Source organism: Mustela erminea, chromosome 16 (genome assembly GCF_009829155.1).
Source record: "Mustela erminea isolate mMusErm1 chromosome 16, mMusErm1.Pri, whole genome shotgun sequence".
NCBI lineage: Eukaryota > Metazoa > Chordata > Mammalia > Carnivora > Mustelidae > Mustela > Mustela erminea.
The window spans coordinates 45,161,035-45,167,316 of NC_045629.1; positions in this window are offsets into that span (position 1 = coordinate 45,161,035).

Sequence of the window (6,282 nt, forward strand, 5' to 3'; positions counted from 1 at the left end):
GATAGATACAGCATTGTAAAAGTATTTTCCCTTCCTTACGATTTTCTTAATAACATTTTCTTTTTCTAGCTTACCTTATTGCAAGAATACAGTAGATAATACATATCACATACAAAATATATGTTAATCATCAGCACCCCAACCCCTAACTTGTTCAGGAGCCAGTTATAATTTCTTGGAGTCACCTGGTCTTTCCATCTATCTCACTGAAGATGTTTGATCTGGAGGCTAAGGAGGTTTTGGTTCTTCACTATGGTTACCCTGACCAGTTCTTACCTCTATCCACTGCTTAAGATCCCAAATCACCACTTCATTTCAGTCAGAATAAATGGGGTTTGATGCCTACAAAGTAACTTGAGTTTTTACTTACTTTCCATCCCTGATAAATGACAATGCAAGTGATATTCTTGTGACACATACCATGAGATTGTCTGGAATAAACTAATTTACAGCATTTGGGGGGCCAGAGCTCACACTGAATGTGGTAATGTTCATGGACCACATTGGGGCAAATAAAAGAGTCTGCTCTTGGGTAGACGAGAGCTGCCATGGGTTTTGGCTTCCCCAAGCCCAATATCTAAGTATACCTTAATCCTTAAGGCCCATTGGTTGCAGATCTCAGAGTTGTAAGACTATGCAGCATATTATGTATACACAGGGAATCTATAAAGATACAGAATATTTCTGTGTGTATATAATCATGGGATTATTTATACATCTTTAAGTGTCTAAGTCTAGATACACATACAGCCTAACAATAACACCTGCCATAGGAAACGTAAGTGCCAGATGGGATCTTCTACCTTGTGCCTCCCACCTTCTCCCAGGAGGAGGAGTTCCTAATCTGCTTGGTCAATGCTACCACTTGCCTTACTGGGCAACACTGCCCTTAATATGCACCTTCAATTTCACCTTTGTTTAGTTTCTCTTCTTTCAGTTTAACCTCTGTTTCTACACTGAAGTCTCTAGATCAGAGTATGCTCTATAGATCCAGACATTTTCTGGAAGGAGAGAGCAAAAGGCTTGTCTTGCAAGCCTCAGCTTGTTTCTCCAGTTAAGCTTTTACTGGCAGGCCTGTGCTTCTCCACCATCACTTTAGGGACACTTGTTTTCCCTTATACCTAACTGTGCTCTCTGTGAGGAACTCTCAGGGTTAGGACACCTTCAGGGAAGAGGAGATGTAAGTGATAAGATTGGACCCATGTCTTAAAACCCTAGGCTACTTGTTCCCTAACCAAAAAACCATCATCTCCTTTATTGAGTAAGACTACACTTCCTACTCTCCTTGGAAGCCATGTGTGGGTATGTTCTGGCCAATGAAAAATCAAGAGAAATGTTGTCTGAGAATTCTGGGAGGGCTGCTTAAAGGCAGCTGACCCAGCTGGGAGAAGCCCTTTCTTTTGCCTGCAGCTGGATGTGATGGTTGGACTTCAGCTGCCATCTTGGACCATGAGGCAACCTTGAACATGAAAGCAATGAACTAGAATGGTGGAGCAAAAAGTTAGGAATCTCAGGCTCTGAAGACATTGTGAAACACTTATTAAGTCCTGGAAATGTCTATCATTGAACTTTTTCTTTTTATGTGTGAAAACTAAACTTTTTTTTTACATTTAAGCTACTCTTAACCTCGAGGTTTCTATTAAATAAAACTGGACAAAGGTCTAAGTGATACAATTATCTTTTATCGTCAACATTTTATCTCTAATTACTAATGGTTAAAATGACTGACACCACAGCCACCATTACCGCTATTGTCTATAACACTATATAACTATGCAGAGAATCAAATGTCTCCACCAACCACAAAAGCCACCAACATTCCAGCAAGAGTGAGCAAAATTCCTGCCCTAAGGAGGTCTCCCTCACATTCTTGAATTTCTAGGGAAGGTACGAATTCCTTGCTACTTCCCTGCTAGAAAACAAGGGTGGACCTACCCAGACCCAGGAAATGTGATCGTAGGATAAGCACCTACAGCCTGGGTCACATCAAGAGATTGGGAGACACTGATAGGAAGGAGCCAGATATGCCTGTTCCTGTACCCCACTGTTGGACAAACAGCCCGAATTCAAAGATTTGGAGGAATTCGAAGATACAGTGGTTGTTCAGATCATGCCTCAAATAGGTTTTTAACCACAATGCTATCTCCATGCTCAATTCCAGGCACTCCCACTGACCCTTAGGCAAAAACAACTACCAATGTGCTGGCTAAGAAATCACTGTCCTACTAATACAAGGAATCTAAAAGCCAGAATATGGTTTTTTAATGCAACTATTATCTATTTATTTTGAAGAACCATTTGTTCACTGCAATAACAGAAGTTCCTGCTCCCTGGCCACCCATTCCCAAGAGTTTGGGAATGGGTTTGGGCAAGAGTTGAAATCTAGAATGAATATGTATAGTTTTGTTTAAGCCTAAACCAAACATTCTCAGAAGGTAAGTGTCCATTTGCTCTGGAAAGCAATTTTAAAGTAAGCAACATTAAAATTCTTTCTGGTGTGAATAAGCTATGAACTGAGCCCTCTAACCAAGGGCCTTGAATAAATTTAAGTCTTCTACCATGATTTGAATGCTCGTGGTGCCCAATAAACATCAACCACTAATGAGGGCAAAAATACGAATTCATTGGAGATTTTAGGTATAAAATAAAGATTAGGCAAGTCTCCAAATTAAAACTGAAACTGAACTAGTTGGAGACTATCTCAACTTAGGGAAATATTCCCCTGTGGAAATTAGTTTCAAAAAAAGGAAGGAAGACATCTGGCAGTCCAACGGCCCCTTTCTTCCAACAAATTGGAACCCATCATCTCCCAAGAAAATATAGAAATTCAAACAAAGTCAGGGTCAAGTCAAGAATTAAAAAAAAAAAAAGAAAAGAAAGAAATGATTAGGGCACAACTGGCTGATGTATGTCAGCTGGTATTCACCAGGAAATCATCAGGTCTTCTAGATGGAGACACAGGATTCTCTCTGTTCTGAAGAAGGACAACCAAACATGGAGCTGTGGATGGCCAAATCACATCACAGATGTCACCCCATTTGGTCATTGCCCTAGGTCAAGAGTAAATAATCCTGTTAAACTTATTTCAAAATCCCCTGAACACATACTATTGGTTTCCTGGCTGTTCTGAGGTTAAAAAAAAAAGTATACTAACTAGTCTCACATTCCTGCTACTGAACCATTATCATGATTGAGGACTCCCCACAGAAGTAAAAGAACAATCACTTGGAAATACGAATTTTCAAAAACAAAGTTATGTCACGAGGTTCTATTTTCCACTCACATGATCATTCTCAGTTACATCTGGTCAGTTCCACCTTTAGTCAACAATGACACTAATACATAACAAATATTTATTAAACTTTTAAAATCAAACACATTTTGTTCCTAATAAGTTTGGACTTCTTGGAAGGGTTAGCATTATATCCTTTATAATTTCAGATATCTGGATGGTAGAGAATTCATGGCTGTGTTTCCCCATCCCTCAAGCTGAATCCTGTTCTCCCTGCTTCCTCAAAAGCTGTGGAGATGAACCATGAGAGACTGGACTCTGAGAAACAAACTGAGGGTTTTGGTTGGGCGGGGGGTAGGTTAGGTGAGCCTGGTGGTGAGTATTAAGGAGGGCACGTATTGCGTGCAGCACTGGGTGTGGTGCATAAACAATGAATTTTGGATCAACGAAAAAAAATTTAAATTTTTTTATAAAGCTATGAAGGAAGATGGATGAAGCTTTCAGGGAATTTATGATTTGGAAAGGAAAAGAATAAGCTATAAAAGTGCAGAATATAGGTAAATAGAACAGCCTGCCTTTGGTCCTGGAACTCAGTTTTGGAACTTCCTTTATCTCTAGTTCAATGTGTTACATTTCCTAGAGCCTCACAGAATGCCTGCCATGCTCTGGGAACTTAGTAGTTATCTGCCAAATGAGTGAGCAGATAAGAATGTTCTCCAGATCCCACCAGATTCCATCCTAACTCCTTTCAAGCAAGTGACTGACCCTGGATCAGCCTCAGTTTTCTCATCTGTCAAGCAGAGTGATAATAACTAGAGTTTTCATAAAGTACCTCATAAGATAATAGTAGTAATAATAATAATATTGCCGTGAACTCCTCGAACATAGGCACTGTCTTTTCATTAATACGATTTTAGAACCATAACTACAGAACTAGACCAGAACAAGGCATGTGCAGCTTTCATCAGACACCATTTTAATATCTGTAAGAGCTGTAGCTCTTCCACAAAGGAGCATTACAAGGAAAAAAAAAAAAATACAGAATTCTGATTACCAGAGAAAATAAGGTTGGAAGAGGTTGTGAAAGAATTATGGAAGGGCAGAGTAATTCGGTAAAGTGTCAGTAAAGTAGGCTTTTTTTTTCTTTTTATAAGATTTTATTTTACTTTAGGGGCACCTGGGTGGCTCAGTGAGTTAAAGCCTCTGCCTTCAGCACGGGTCATGATCCCAGGGTCCTGGGATGGAGCCCCGCATCGGGCTCTCTGCTCGGCAGGGAGCCTGCTTCCCCTCCTCTCTCTCTGCCTGCCTCTCTGCCTACTTGTGATCTCTGTCTGTCAAATAAATAAATAAAAATCTTTAAAAAAAGATTTTATTTTACTTTAAAGCGAGAGAGAGCATGAGCAGGGGGAGAGGCAGAGGAAGAGGGAGATAGAGAATCCCAAGCAGACACCGTGCTGAGCCTGGAGCCCAAATCAGGGCTCGATCTCACAACCCTGAGATCATGACCTGAGTCAAAACCAAGAGTCAGACATTTAAGTGACTGAGCCAGCCAGGCACCCTGACAGTAAAGTAATTTTAAGGCCAAAGGTGAAAATAAAGATGTGTCCTAAGATCATTAAATGAATGTGAAATCCAAGTGATCAATGAAGAAAGTTAGCTATAATGTTAATGAGGAATGTGGAATTCAATGTACTCAAATCAGGAGGAAGAATGAGTTAATGACCTATCTCAAAACCAAGAGAGACCAACTCATAAAACATAGGAGTTTGGGGTTCATGTTGTACGTAAGTGTTAAAAGGGAGTTGGCATGTGATCAGTGTCCCAGGGAGAATCCATTTCCTTTCTCAGCTGAAGCCTACGGTAGATTGACAGCCACAGTCTGCTGAAATGGTCTCCCCACTTGTGTGTGACACCATGGTTTTCAGGACTGGGTTAATGTTTTTAACCCATGGAAATTTCAGAATAGAGTACAAAGATTAAGTAAATTGAATCTAAATCATTAGCGCTGTTGTACTAAGTTCCAAATTGGGGTGATTTTTTTTTAAAATCCACAATACAATCTGTATATATTTGGTATATAAAACGTTGGCAAGCATTAAAAAATGTTTATTAAGTATCTAACAGGTTAGCCTCTGAAATCAATTTAAATGTCTAATTGAGTAATCAATTTTAGATTCCTAATGTGAAGCTAAATGACATAAATAGTACTGAAATGCTTACTAGAACTTAGGAATCATCATCTTATAAAGTTTAATTTATTAGCTTTACCTGGAATGGTTTACATAGGAAGGTTTTTCTCTTAGAGAAACTTGAAGAGCTTTAAAAGAAAAATTAATATAGTAAGTTGATAAAAGCAGTACAATATTTAAAGCAAGTTTATTAACTAGGTTTATAACCAGAATTGATTAAGGGAGATTGATCCATTCAACCTGAGGGGAGGAGACATAAATCTAAGCCTCCCTTCAAAGTGCTTGTTAAAATGATTAAATTAACAAGCAAAATAGGATTTGTAAAACGATTCATTCAGCATATTTACTGAGTGTGTGCTGTGTGTTGGGCATTCTTCTGGGGGCAAAATCAAGGACAACAAACTCTTTATGGGGCCCACATTCATTAAACTTAAGAGCTTTCGAAAAAAGCAACTAAGTCATTAAATGTTTTTGCTTTACTATACTGGATATTAATTTTTAAAACAGGTCAGCTATAAGTAGTCTTTTCAAAATACACCCTAGGAGACATCAAAAAATTCACACTGGCAAGGCTCTCCACTCACCCTGTACTACTGGGGCCGAGAGCGCATTCAACTCCTCAGATTGTGTGTGGCTTGAGTGTTGGATCTTCCATGTTGTCTTTCGCATCACTCAAATCTGAGTTAACCAAGATTCTTTTCTTAACATGCAAATGTCTCCAAGGCTAAGAAGCTAGGAGATATTTACATCTTCATGTAATTCAACCAGATTGTGTTTCCTCTACCATCTGAGGGAAGGAATAAACTTTCTGATGGAGGGAAGAGAGGAAAATAACTTTGGGGCTGGAAATACTTGTGCAGA